Here is a 16017-nt window from a genome sequence, read left to right as displayed (position 1 = left end):
TTAATAGCTTATCTATTAGCTAAATATATACTGTATCCTACAGTACAGTAAGAAATACAAACTCACTTGGCTTTCATGCAGAAAAAGAAAAAACATTGTGTATGGCATTGGATGCATATAATCTGGAAATGAACATAAAAACATTTCAACCAAGTAGATAGACACATATCACTCTTTGTTCCCCACCATTTTCTCTCAAAATCCTTCCTACCAATTTGACCTTAGTTTATGCTTCATGTCCAACCAATCATAATTGCCCCCTCAGATTCCTTCCCTGTCCTCAGTCAAAAGCTCCTGTTTTCCTTGGATATGTATTTCCCTTCTCCTCCCATAGTAACAAAAATGAACAAAGAAACAAACAAAAAACCTGGAAAAGTGCTACCAAATATATTTATCCCCCAGGATAAACAATCCTAGTATAGCATGGATAATTTTCACAACAAAACTGGAAAATAACTGAAGCATTAATTTAACTCACAGTTTCCTCGAGGCACAAAACCTTTAATAGTAGCCATATTTAGTTGAAATAGGTAGTTATAAGGAGCGTAGTCCTTGAAACAAGCATTCCCACATCAGGTGCTCTTCCACCTCTCTCTAATCTGTTACACAGTACATCCCATGCCCATATGGGGAATGCTCTGCCACTAGAGAGGAGGAATCTCTCAGTTTCTCCCACATTCAATTGCCCTTCCAACCCTAGAATAAAGACACAAGACAACAATATGGATTACATATGGACCACTTTATTAGAATTATGCCAAATGTAAGACTTGCAAAAAAGAGGGGGCCTGCAGTAGTGTGGAACCAGGTGAAAGGCAGGGGTATGCCAATACCCCTATAGCATAAATGGGCGAGTCCCAGGCCCCAAGTTCCAGCGGTCATCAGACAGCAGGAACCCGATCAGCCACTAATAAAACACCCCCAGAACTCAAGCCATCTTCAGCCGATGACCCTTGGTCCGGAAGTGGCTCAGCGCATCCGCCCACCACAGGCACTGTAATCGCACGATCCGCAGTGCCGGGAGGTTGTATGCACTGTTGGCTTACCTGATGTTACAGATGGGGACACACCAAGAAAAAAACTGTTATTTCCGCACTAACCACCCTAGTGACCGACTATATACCACCAAAGTGCCAACAACCCTATTCCAGAGTGGGATAGGCAAAAAATCCTCCCCATCCAACAGCCAATCAGGATGAAGGTCAAAAATTCCTATCCGGCCCCTCAAAAGCAACCAAAAGAATCACACTAGGAAAAAAACGGGAGGGCAGGTGGGTGCCCCCCAAAAAAACAGAGAGGGTGATGTGGGGGTATAGAGCCCTTAAATAACCTGAGCTCTTCACCCCCAACACAAGATATGGCGGTTCTTTGAACCAAGTCTTGGTCCCTTCTGGGGTGCCAGGCAAAGAGCGCTTGTGCCTTCAAAAGTCCGGAGGGACTTCTCAGCGATTGCTGCAATGTTTTCATTCTGCCATTTCCTCCCTCCTGAAAAAGAAAAAAAGTGCACTATTTGAAAAATTCTCTAGAAATAAACTGAAAATGTGCACCCATTTGTACATTCCCAAGTCAATAACGATAGCTGTTTCCAGCGGGGAGAGGACCATGTTGCATGTGTCTGTCCTATAGCTATTAAAGAGGATGAACAAATAATGGTCTCACACACACACACACACACACACACCAGCATTAGGCACTAGTATAAGACAGGGTCATGGAAATGAATGTCATGAGAATGCCAAAATACACATTAAAAAGTAAAATGCAATAATATGATGCAGAAGGAGTGGATCTGACTTGCCATTTCTTACTTTGGCAATCTCTCTCTCTCTCTCTCTCTCACACACACACACACACACACACACACACACACACACACACACACACACACACACACACACACACACACACACACACACACACACACACACACCAGTTTTATTACTTGATCTGATTGATTTCTCACCTTTCTTCCAGAAATATGACACAACACTTACAGTATGTATTAGATTCCCAGTTTCTAAAATCTTTGGACCCAGATAGTCCACACTACAAAACGGGATGCATGGAGAGAACTGTGGGTGGCAGATGGATCGTTTAGGGCTGTCAGTGTTGACAGAGTTGACCATGTGTCTTGCAGCGTGCAGCTAGTGCCAATGTGCCATATGTGTGATCCCAGGGGCTGGATGTGAGTGATTCCCCTGTCACTGATACCACAGTCCCCTGTGCTTTGTAGTATGAGGAAGCTGCACTTGGACATCTGTTTCCATGTGCTGATATCGACCCCTATCATACTGGGAGCAGAAAATCCATGATTTTCTTTTCAATTTCTGCTTCCCCCGGAAACCTCCTCTGTGGCGATTTTGATTCAGTGTTTTATATTCCCAAAGTGACTCTGAGAAATAGTTTTTCTCTCCTTTTCTCCCCTTCAACAGAATACTTCATTCGAAGAACTAAATAATCAGCCAAGGCCCTCAGGTGAAAGTTGACCAAAATAGAAAATATCACATACCGTATTTTTCGCACCATAAGACGCACTTTTTTTCCACAAAACAGGGGGGTGGAAAGTCTGTGCGTCTTATGGAGCGAAGAAAACAGATTATATTTTCCTGTTTTCTTCTCCTAAAAAATTGGTGCGTCTTATGGAAAGGTGCGTCTTATGGAGCGAAAAATACGGTATATTTTTTTTCCTCTGCAGAGAATTAAAAAAAATAACAACTCCTATATATTTCTTATGTTCAGCACTCAAGGGAACAACCTGCAGTTTATGAACATTTGTCCTGCTCTAGCTATCAGTTCTTTCTTGCAGGTGTTCTGGCATCTGCTGTGGATATGACACTCTCATATGACCATTATTATTACACTTACTTCTGGCCAATTGATAATGTTTTCTAGGTGTAATAAACCTATTCTCCCCCCCCCCAAATCTAGAGACTAGAGATGGACATGAGCTACCAGTTCTGCAGTTGTGCCAATTCATCCTTCAGAAAAACAGGTGTTCAGCACTTTCCAGCCCCACCTCCTCCAGCAGGCATCTCCTCACCCAGAGGCAGCATCCAGAGGAGGCGAGGCAGGGAAGGTGGGGCACTGCCTCTGAGTGGGTGTCCACTGGAGGAGGTGGGGCTAGAATGTGCAAAGGAGGAAAGTGAAACCAGCACAAACCACAAGCTGGCATTTTGTGCCCATCTGTGTCTAAGATTTAATCTCTCCTTGAAATCTGAGTCCAATAGATGTTTCCAGTTTCTTTCAGCTTTGAAATGATACCAGCAATACAACATGCTAATTAACAGTAAATGGCCAAAATTGGCCTTGCATAGTTAGGTAACTCAAATGTAGGGCGCAAATTGCCTAAAGTTAAGAAATCACAATGAATGTTGCAAATTACTTTTGGGGATCAGGCTGCAATGTGCAATGCTCATGGTGGTTTGTTAACTTGAGGTGATGCATTTTTGTGCATGTTTTGCATTTCAATACTCTTTTTTTTCCCCAGCATGTTTTCAGAAGGTTTTTTTCCCCTATACAAAAATACAAGATTTTGAGCAAAACCAAAAGCCCCTCCCCCTTTTTTGTCTTTTAAAAAGCACTGGTCTTTACCTTTTCACACAAAAATTTCAGTGCCAAAAAATTCCTTTAGTCAGGAGTCTTAATGAGTCAAGATCCCAATTCTTGAGGATGAGAAATGTGTGAGCGTTCATTCCTTATTAATTAGTAATGAGGAATACAACAATTCCCTTTTAAGCAATAACATTCCAGTTCTGTGCTGGACTGAAAAGATCTTTTATCAGATCCAATAAGGCTATTAAGTTCTCATTCCTTTCCCTTTTGGAGCTTTGTTTATTTAAGAGTTTGGTATTATTTATCATTTATCGATTCCCTCTTTTCTGACAGAAAGATAACACTCACAGCAGTTCATTGACACTTCCCGTAAAAACAATACAAAATGCAAACTGGAAAAATAAAATCTCAGAAAGGCAGGGAAAAGACAGTGCATCAGTTTTTAAAGTGACAAAGTGTTGTCTCTGCACCAATGTTTGTTTTCCACAATTAGCATCAAACCACCATTTGCAAATATAAGAACTAGCTTACAAATAGTGGCTTGAGCTAACTATGGTTTGTAAAAATAAGTGAATAAGTGAGTGAATGTTCAAAACACTGAGCCACATACACTGCTAACCATTGTTATTGATGAAAGGGGAAATTGCCGGTGCCTGACAGGGAGAGGAGTTAGGTACAAATGAAATTTGTGCTGATAGGACATTGTGTCAGAACAGACTAATCAAGAAGCATCAAGTTAATTTGGACAGCAGAGGGAATCAAGAAAGCCTGGTACATTCAGGCAAGAACTGCAACATTAGAACATTGATGAGATTTAGTGGAAACAAAAATGAATTTGTTTTTGCAACATTCAAACCTTTTATATTATTTTTCTTATTTTGGACATAAAGTTCAATGGAAGAAAAATTGGAGCCATAGAGTGCCTTAAATTGGAATCTGAGAAATGCTTTGATATTTTAAAGCAATGAATTGACAAAAATAAAGAATCAGTTGGAACTTCATGTGGTCCTCCTTAAATAAAATGGAGATCTATATTAAATAAATATGTTATATAGAGAGGCATAAGGAGTTAGATTTTGCACCAGGTAAGCCTGAAAATTAGTTTCTGAAGTTCATGTTTTCCATTTATTCTAATCCCTTTATCCCTTCAACTCAAGTCACTGAATTTAAAAAAGCACAATTCTATCTGTTGAAAAATCTGGTAATCCTGTATAAACCAGAACTTTGGTCTGTATGAAGGTTTGCTCCTTCCATCAAGTTTTGCTCCTTCTTTAACACTTGTTGGGGGGGGGGAAGACTCTACTATATTCACTGAGGAAGAGGAGCAAACTCAAAAGGTTTTTTGTCCCAACTAATACTATTTATATTTCAAGAGCCTAAAAAAGGTTAGGAAAAAGTTAAGCTCATTACATATTTAACAGCTTTGAGACAAAAGCCTTGTTTTCTCATCAATAATGAGAGCATAGTAAAAATGAGGAGCTATTTTAACTTAATCCATAATTTAAAACAACACTTTTCCAAGCCTTGATTGCTGTCCAAGGAGATGGTGATGGTAATGAAATATTGCCAGTCTCCTTAGAAATATCTTCTATTGTTCTAAGAAATAACACAGCTGGCTGGATAGATCAGTGGTTTAGCTCAGTGGTTCTTAACCTTTGTTACTCAGGTGCTTTTGAACTGCAACTCCCAGAAACCCCAGCCAGCAGAGCTGATGGTGAAGGCTTCTGGGAGTTGCAGTCCAAAAACATCTGAGTAACAAAGATTAAGAACCAGTGGATTGGCTGCGGAACCAGAGTCTGATTCCCCACTAGGACTCCCGGGGGGGGGGGAGAAGCCAGCCTATGTGGCCTTGGGCAAACTGCACCCCCCATGGTGTGCCCAGAAGAAGGGAATGGTAAACCAGTTCTGGATACTCTCCACCTAGAAGGGATCACCATAAGTTAGAATTTATTTGACAGTACACAATTATTATTAAGACGTAACACTGTTGCACAGAGGTGTAGTAACCACCTCTCAGCTTCTTATTTCTAATATCACAGGAAGGTTTTCTGAATATGTATTTGTTTTGTTGTAATACCTTGAATTTTTCCAGAGCAAATTACAATATGTGACTAAATCTGTCAATGTGTGATTTAAAAACTCTTCTTCTCAGAATAGGCAATAGAGCTGGAACAGTCTGATGCTGGAAAGCTCTATGGAGGGCTAATTGTTTCCTAAAATTGAAGACAGAGTTAATAAGAGATTGAATTTGTGGATTTTCTTAAGAGCTTCTATAACTTTCCTCCTTGCCCCCCATCTGAACACTATCATGTTATCTGTAAAATACCGCTGGGAATTTATAAATTTGGATGGCATAACTTATTGTTATTAATTACAATCAAATTATTGGCAATGCCTGCTTAAAACAGTCAGACAAGATGAAAAAAAGTCATGGTTTCCAATCCTTTCATCTTAAAAAAAAAATTACAAACCGAAGCATTTTCCTGATTCTGCTTTACATTTCCAGCCCATCATTAAGTACTTTAAAGTCACACAGATTTCACAGGGATCATTGTGCATGTGCTATCTTATTATTTAAGAGAAACACCTAAAAGGAAAAGGAAAAAGAAAACTAGAGAGAGTCCTGTGGCACTTTAATAAGTTTCATTTGGCATGAACTTTCATGGGCTACAGTTTTTCTCATTATAAGAGTCATTAACTGTTATGAGAACCTCTCAATTTAAATAACTGGTCTATTAGTTTGCATTGTTCCGTTTCACTTCGCAGGTGTTCTAGGGCTTCTGAGGACATGCATGGGAAAAGGGAAGTAGCATGGCAAGAACAGGCTGAGGAGAGAACCCATACAGACACCCAATGCATATAATCCCCTTCCTTCACAGAAGGCCTGGAAAATCTAAACAGGGCCATAGTCTCTTGGGATATAAAGTGTGCAATACAATGTGCAATGTGTATACAATGTGCTCGTGCCTGCAAATATAGCCTGGGTAAAGGAAGGCCCCTGCTTGGAGAGCTTCTACCATTTAGAGGTGATGCCGACCACTTCCTGTCATTTCTTCTATCCCTCCATTCTTCTTGACCTCTCTTCCCTCATTGGAATGTGGCTCTGGAAAATTGAATTTGGTACTGAGGCGGAAAGAGGTTCACCGCTCTTCTTGTGGAAGGAAGCTTGCCCTCCACTGCTGCCCTTATCCCACCTGTTCATATTTTCATGTCAGATCCCATCCATCAAGGCAGGTGATCCACAGTCAACTAGCTTCTGTCTATACTGTACATCTCCCTTCCTTGAGCTCTTCTTTACTGTGTGGGAAGAATCAGGTCAAATGTGTGACTCATTCATAATGGGCCTAGAAGACATCTGAAAAATTCAGGTTGCTATAACCTGGGCTCACTGAAGTGCTGACCAGAAGGCATGCAGCAACTTAATTCCTTCCATCCCCAACATCAATATTTCTTCGAAATAAGATAGTGACTGAAACCCTTCCAAATCTTCATTTCAGGCATTTGCCAACATGCAAATCCATACATTACAGAGATGTTTAAAGCAGTGACAGGTTAGTTTTTTCCCCCTCACAATTACAATTACAGTCTATAATTAAAGGAATGAATAGAATGGTAATTACCCAGAACAGAATCTGACTCAGTCATAATAGGCAGCCCTGTCCACGGCAACTGGCAATGGAACATTAATGTCTGTGCCAGGTTGGACACTTGCATAGGCCACATTTACACTGCTAATTGGGCATGCTGTCCACGCTGCTTGCTCCTGTCTTCTAAGACTATGTGGGGGAAAGGGGAAAGATCAGGAGAAACAAAGAAATAAGAATGTAGCAAGTAAAGGTAAATTTTGTGATGGACACATATGTCCAGCCTACAAAAACTGGAGTGCAATCTTATTATTGCATAGCTTAGTAATGCATTTACTTAGACATGCTCCGGCTGTTTCTGCATATCAAAAGGTGAATATGTTTCTTGGCTCTCTGTATGGTTTTCTGGGAAAGCTGTAAGCCTTATCTTACTGTAACTTAATGGGCTGCATTTCAGTTGATCCTCAAAATTCCTGCATATCTATTTGCATATATAGGTAGACATTTAATGATGTAAGTCTGCATTTTATATTATCATTGTAATCAATAACAACAGCAACAAGGATGATAATGATCATGACAACGACAACGATGATAATGATGTTTTTCAAAGAGCAGGCCCAAGTCATATACAGTATAAAACTGAACACGGGGAGGAAATTAAATAAACAAAAGACAATAGAGGTGCAGGTAAAATGAAGAGATCAAATTATAGTTCACTTAAAGCTTCTGCTTTATTTCCTTAATAAACTAGTTAATCTCCACAGTACTACTTCATTATCTTCATGCTTATTGTCTTAAATTAGTGCCTTTATCATTTTGCCTAGTGTGATCCACTCATTTTGATTCTGCCCTCCAGTCTGCATTACAGATAAAAATACAGATCAAGTAGAACTTCCCTTGTTGGTGCTGTGCTTTATTTCAGGTAAAGAAAGCTGACATATCCCATTGAAATAAATTGGCCTGAAACAGTATGTATTGCCCATGACTGTTGCTCAAATTTACTTTGATAGTAGCCTGCTGAGTAAGAGCAGCTAACATTAAGTCAGCCTTCCTTGTTTATCATGATCAAAATGGGCTACTTTAAGGGTTATCAACACACATATTGACTGTCAATATAATGCTACCGGACCGACATAACAAACAAAGCCATCTGAAGAAGAAATCAGGGTGCATCCTTACAGCAGAAGAAGTCAATAGAAGATCACCGATTCTTTCATTCAGTGGAATGAAAAACTGCAAACTGGTGGAATTCGCAAACAGGGGCATTCTTTGCTCAGTGATAAAGAAAAAAGTATGGCTAATATCAGGGGAGCTTTACTGAGCATTTATGAAAGCCTGCACCTCAGCAGGGGACTCACTGTCAGCAGTCTGACCCATTTCCTTTCTTCCTTGTTGTATCTGCCTGTTCACCTGCCGTATCAGAGCATGTGAGCAATATCAAGAATAAGCAAAAGATATAACAGCGTTGAATAGAAGCCTTCTACTCACCTTGCTGTTCTATTTTGGGCCTCAGAATGGACAGAGCACCCAAGGAATAGGTAGATGAATGAACAGTCATGACTGCAGCAAGGAAGAAAGGGTCTTTCCAGGGTACCTTGCTCAGGAGCCTCATAAAAACCACAGAACTCAGAACAGAAATAGAAATATTACAGCATAGGCTGCCTTTGCACTTTTTGGAATAAATGTCACCTTTTAAAGGAGAAAGCAGGCACAAATCTCCATCAACTGGAAAGCCCCAAGGGGAGCTTATGATGTTGAAAGAGCTCTTGTTTATTCACTGTTGTGATAAGTGCTATTGTTCCCATTCAGAGGTTATGCTACCATTGGTAACATGTTGCAAACATCATTGTCTGAATTTCAGCAGAAAGTGAGCCAGGCCTGCATAAAAGGAAAAGGATCATGTGGAAATGGCTATTTCAAAAACATCTTTTCCTCTTGCTCATTTCAAGACTCAATAATTCAAAAAAACAAAAACAAAAAAACAAAAAACAAAATTAAAATTAATAATTGCTTCAACTAAAATGTGGCCACAAAAATAAATATCATCATTATTGTATGGTGTGGATGAACTACAACATTACTCAAGGTTTTCTAGACTCATCCTTAACACTGGTAATTAAAAGATCCTCATGGACCACAGCTGGGAGAAGTCCCAGACTAAGAAACAGCCAAAGATAATATGGCTTGCAGAATCTAACACAGAAAAAGACAGTTTGACATGTCACAGTCCCCATTCTTATTCAACCAAATTCACTTCAATATCAATCCATGGTAGAATAAAATGGAAGTTTCTCTGTTTGCCTTAAAACTGAGGAACCACAGTTTCGAAACATTATACAGGAACTCACAGAACTGCTTTTTAAAAGGATTTGCAAAGCTTTGTGTTACTAGGAATAACATGGTTTGATTGCTTATTCAACAAATGGACAGATGAAATCAGAACTTGATATTTTGCAAAGACTTATCAACACATTTTGATTTGTTTAAAGATGGATGGATGGATGGATGGATGGATGGATGGATGGATGGATGGATGGATGGATGGATGGATGGATGGATGGAGGCAGAGACAGAGACAGAGAGAAAGAGAGAGAGATTTCCTGAAATCATTGGCAAATGGCTTATTTCACATACTATACAACACAATTCAGCCTTGCAAACTCTGCTTGCTGCAAGCTCACAAACTGAGAGAGAAGTTAATGAACTGAAACTCATTTACCATGTTGAAGAATAACTCCAAAAGATGGTTGTTGTAGGTTTTTCGGGCTATTTGGCCATGTTCTTGAGGTTTTTCTTCCTAATGTTTCACCAGTCTCTGTGGCCGGCATCTTCAGAGGACAGGAATTAGAACTCTATCTGTGTTCTGGTGTAGTGTGGGGGATAGTTGAGTATTTGTAGCTGTGAGATCACCTTTTTGTCCTTTTCAGGAGATTGGGTGATTATGGTGATCAGAGTGCTTTTTGTTATGGGTGTATTGTTGTGATAAGGGGGAGATGATCTGTCACTGTGATTGATGGGTGTTGTTAGCTAGTCTATTGCATGCATTGATCACTGGTCCTTGTGGCTGGGTAGAGTTTGTTGACCTTTTTGCAGGCTATATTTTTCAGTGTTGGAAGCCAGGCTTTATTGAGTTTTAGACTAAAAGGATGAGAATAAAGAGTTCTAACTCCTGTCCTCTGAAGATACTGGCCACATAGACTGGCAAAACGTTAGGAAGAAAAACCTCTAGAACATGGCCAAACAGCCCAAAAAACCTACAACAACCATCGGATCCCAGCCATGAAAGCCTTTGATAATACAACTCCAAAAGAATTTTAATAAATTCTTTGAAATCATCAAGAAATTGACGAGCAGGAATGCACAATGACAAAAATGATATTCCCACAGAGTGGCTGACTCATGCTGTAATAAAATCCATGGAAGGTAATTAAAGCTCACTCTTTGCAAAAGAGTGATGTTTGTAAGGAATGGAAAAGGGAATTACTTGTGTTAGTTGCAAATCAATCTCCTCCTTACAAGCAATGAAGAGGGATATATGGAAAACCCTGTTGACTTTCAATCATATGAAAAGTGCCTATATAACTAGTTATATTCTGTTAAGTTCTGGTGATTGACTTCAGTGAGATATGAGCAAAAACCAATAATTCTATGTTCTGTACAAACCTCTGAAAGTATACCGCCTTCTTTCCCTCTGTTTATTCAGAATGTAATGGAAGGAAAAGTAAAGGCACTTCCCCTTACTTTGGTGCAGCATAGTTAGCCATGATAAGAGAAGTTCTTGAAATTAATTTACTAGGTCCATCCCCTCTGCATCAATAGCTTTGGCTATCATTTAAAAATAGAGATAGGTATTCTTGTTTATCTTATTCTTGCACACAATATATTTTTCTCCCTGTTGCTTTTCCAATTCTTTGCAAATATTAGTCCTGCTACTATAACCATTATAACAACTAACAGTTCAATATCCCTTAGTCTGAGAAACCAATTCTAGCTTAAGTTACAAGCTAGAGCTTAGAAAAGTGACTGTTTAGGACTACAGTTTCCCGAAATTTCCATTTAGTACAGGAAGTCGAAAAATGTGTTATCCAGAAATGTTACATTTTTAAGAGCTAGGCTGAGTTTTGTCTATTTAGTTGGGCTCTTATGGTGCTATGAAGCACCTTACCGTGTAACTTTTTTTAAAAGACAGTTTCTGCTTAAGCTGTCAAAATTTTTACTCCTTTTTTTCACATATTCAAAGATAAAATCTTCTTGTTAAAAATATCAGCATGCCTTTTCCTTCTCCTCCGTGCTGCTGGACAATGTGTAACATTGAGCTCTGTGCTGTAGGTCTGACAAGCCACTGCAGGATTTAATACAGGCAACATGTAAACAGAATCCTTTTCATTATCATCTACCATCACACATTCCTTGCTGTCAACACATTTCCACAAATCCAAATCCTAACCAAAACCAGCAAAATTATGTGGTCAGTTACACAGGAGTTTGTCGTGCTCTGCAGCCCCCTGCTGGAGCAGTTGGGATTGCTCTAAAAACGTCAACTACACAACATTTTTGTTAGTGTTCCAACCTGCCCCTGATGTGGGTTGGAGCCTATTGCTTGTTTGGAACAATTCAAATTGGTCCCAAAACCCCATGGTTTTCTTGATGTGCAATTGCGTAGATTGCTCCAGTGTCAATTTGCCAATATCATGACACGGCTTAATAATCAAACCACTCCTGGATATTGGCAAATAAATCACTTCACCTGTTCAGTAGAGGGGAAAGAGAATGGAAAAGCTTTTCTTTAAAAAGGCTATTGCTGAAGCACTTTTTTTTTTTTTAAAAAAAAATTCTTTGCCTCACTTGGTTTCTTGACCAGCAAAAAAAAAAAAATCTATAAAAATCATATATATATAAACAGTATTTATTTCCCCTGCCGTCTTCCAAGCAAGGGAAGTGATTAATTTGCCAGTATCCGGAAGTGGTTCACTTATTAAGCCACTCCATGATATTTACTTTGAAATGGAACCACTTCCTTGTGAACATTCAGGCTTGATTAGATCATTCAGATCAAGCCTGATCATTCCAAATCAGCATGCTAGCATGCTCCCTGCAGCTAGAGTAGCCATGCCCTATGTGCCAATCAAGTTCCAGTTTTCACATTTATGTATTTGTTTCTATATATGTTTGGAGAAGTTTCTGGATTCACCCCTCCCCCCGCTATTATGGAAAAACATTTTAGTAGGGGAAATAAAGTGGTTGTTACCATATGCAAGAGCTGAATCAAAGCAACAGAGCAGAACAAATGAAATCAATTCATGAGACACATTCTGATTCTGCATTTTAGTTTCTTTAAGTTACTGATAATGCATCAAGTAAATGCAACAAGTGATTATGCACAAATGTTGCATCACATCATCAGAGTGGCAGACAATATTTAGAAACATTAATTCGTTGGATTACACTGGACATAAGATGAGACAAGCAACAATTTACATCCTTAATAGGGACACGTCTTAATCCAGTTAGTCTAGAAAGAGAGTAGACCACGATGTTTTGCTGCCTGAAGTAGCAAATGATGCCTCCACCAATGCAGCAGTGGATAATACCCAAACCCAGCCATTTAAACTACTTGCTGTGTTTGCCACCTCACTTTACCTAATGTTGTATCTGGTTTTATCTTGAGAAAATTGTCTTTTGTTCTAGTGGAGGATTTGTTGTCTTTTATGCCTAGAAGGAAACTGTTTCTAAACAAAGCTTCTATTTTAAACTCATCATAAGCAAGATCATGTCTTTTCTGTGTAGTCTCATTCTAGAAACTCTATTCTTGTAGATTTAAAGAAAGTTTACACAACGTCTACATTGATCCTCCTGCATTTTTCTTATTTGAAATTTGACTGGAAAATGCCACAAAGGCTAGAATGAATATTTAAATTTTCCAGCAACTCCCCTCTGTTTAAGAACTTTCACAAGGAGCCTATCCCACCCCAAATACATTCTTCAATGTCACTTACTTTAAAAGGCAATAGTTTAGATCTTTGGAACTGTTTTATCAGACAATTACTCTCAAGTTGCAACACCCATCCAGCATTGCCACCATCTTAACACTCAACAGAAGGAAATGGTCAATCCCAGCTTTTCAAATGTTACCTGCATTATAAATATATTGTTAAGAAGCTGCCTGCTTGTCACAGCAATTGGCTACTTAATATTAATAGTCAAGTCAATTCTGACTCATGACAACACTTTTTCAGGATTTTCTAGACAGAGAGTACTCAGAAGTGGTTTACCATTCTCTTTCTGGAGCCACCCTGGGACAGTGCAGCTTGCCCAAGGTCACACAGGTTGGCTCTTCTTCATGGAGACACAATGGGGAATCAAGCTCCCAACCCAGCCAGATACATAACTCACTAAGCTCTTCAGCCAGCTGGATTTTATACCTCAATGATGGAAAAGCATTTTGTTAATAGGGGATAGAAAATGGTAGGGTTGTGGCCATATGCAAAAGTTGGACCAAAGAAACACAATAGAATAATTGCTATTTAAAGGTAACATATTAGTTCATGTTCCATTTGCTCAATTTCTATCTTTTCCTCTTTTTTATAAAGTCCTTAAAAAAGACTTCAAGGGAGGGAAATTTAGACCACTAATTTCTCCTCATAATTGACTCAACCCAAAATTGACTCCCCAAAGTCTTCCTACAGCCATACTTTTCAAATGCACAATTGTCTTCTATTTTATATCCCCACAGATATTTTTATAAACCATAACAATAATACTTATTATGATTAATTTATTAATCTTATTAATTAACACCCTGCTCTTTTTGCATTTCTAAGGATTTTCTCAACCATTTACCCACTATTCCATTACTCTCCAATTCAGTTTCAACAGAAGCGTAGTTTCCTCTGATCCCAGAAGTCTGCAGGCAGATTTCTTGGTTCATACATATGGAACATTTCAAAAACCAGAGGCTTTACTATGAACTGTTTTATCACTATAGAAACCATAAAACTGATATGAATCCTTGCTGACCAACTTATCTTACAGGGAGTTCTGAATACTTTCATTGCCTTTCCAGACACTGTTTAAAACAAGCAAAGAAGTCGATAAGAACAACAAAACCCCAAACAAACCCAAATAGTGCCCCCTTTCCAAATTGCAGACAACATAATGTGAATCCCACCATCCAAAATTAGTGTAGCAAAAGCAGCTTAATCCCTGTTGGGTTCAACTTGCAACCCACTTCTGTTATCTCAGCAAACAGTTTCATTGATTGGCAGCCATGCAACCCATAAAAGCTCTTCTTTCCATTATCCCCATTGTGAAAAGAGGACACCAGAAAATGCCTGCGCACATACACATATAAAGATCTCGGAAGATTTTATTGTTGTCGTTGCTTGTTGTTGTTGTTTGTTGTTTTGGTTCATTCAGTAGTTGTTTTGCGCATCAAGTCCAGCTGTTTTCTTATACATGCTATTTATTATTTATTTATTCCTGCACTATTTGTTATTGTTGTATGCTAAGGTTTTTATGTTTTTTAATTGTTTTGATATTCTGTAAGCCGCCCAGAGTGGTAGAATATACGAGATGGGTGGGATATAAATCAGACAGACAGACAGACAGACAGACAGACAGACAGACAGACAGACAGACAGACAGACAGACAGACAGACAGACAGACAGACAGATAGATAGATAGATAGATAGATAGATAGATAGATAGATAGATAGATAGATAGATAGATAGATAGATAGATAGATAGATAGATAGATAGATAGATAGATAGATAGATAGATAGATGGATAGATAGATAGATGGATAGATAGATAGAAATACATGCAGTAAGGTGCAGAGTTCAAAGTGGAAGAGTGATAAACTTTGAAAAATAACCCATTTATTTTCCGAATTGAGTTTAGTCTGGCCTAATGTGGAATCAACCATGGTGGTTCCCTTCCCCTCATTCCCATTCATTTCTAGAACTGGCCTGACATTTGAATTGCTTCCACACAAGAAGGCATGGCTTTCAGAGAAACACAAATCTTGGCAACTCTCCTTTTGAAAATTAAATAACAGACACATGCAGAGAATAAAGGAGCCACAGAAGTTTATATCCTATAGTTCAGTGAACTATAATCAGCAGGCAATTCCATTGTGGGCAATGCGCTTCAGCTGGATCCATGGCCGTTGCCTTGATCTAAAGGCTTAGGCTGTAATACTGTGAGCTTATTTCTAAAACACAGTTCTTGATAGGATTTGAAGTCAAGGAAATAGATTTAAGAGCAGGGCTGGCCCAAGATATTTTGTCTCTTGAAATAATGCACAAAATGGTGCTCCTTCCCTATTCCACGTAGAGAAGCCAGTCAGAGCTGCATGTGAATCTTACTTTAGCACTAGGGGCAGAATCCACTGCACCTCAGGCAGCAAGCTAGCATGAAGGGATCAGAAAAATGTGCCTGGTGTTTTCCAGCAGAGGGGTATGGCTAGGAGAGTAGAGTGATGCCACAGCCTCCCACCACTGGATGCATTAAGTGGTTGCCTCTCTCTGCATAACAATAAGTCTGTGCCTGATTTAAAGGGCATGGATCTCTTGTTCTTATGCACCATCATATTGCTTCCAACTAACAGAAACCCTTTCAAGGGTGTCTAGGCATTTGGAATTTCAAGTACTGGTTTACTGTTGCAATCCCGCCACCAAGTATCCAAGACTGAGAGAGGATTTGAACCCAGCTCTCCTGCCACATCACACTGGATCTCACGTAAAACCAGGGTTACTGAAAACACCTAATAGTAACATACAGAAAAAGTTTGATTTACAGAAATATATCAAGACACAGCAAACATGTTGCACAGCCTTCCTTGGTAAACATTTCTTCCTCATTGACATTTCAGTTT

This window comes from Pogona vitticeps, chromosome 3 (genome assembly GCF_051106095.1).
Source record: "Pogona vitticeps strain Pit_001003342236 chromosome 3, PviZW2.1, whole genome shotgun sequence".
Lineage (NCBI taxonomy): Eukaryota > Metazoa > Chordata > Lepidosauria > Squamata > Agamidae > Pogona > Pogona vitticeps.
Note: the sequence above shows the minus strand (reverse complement) of the source record.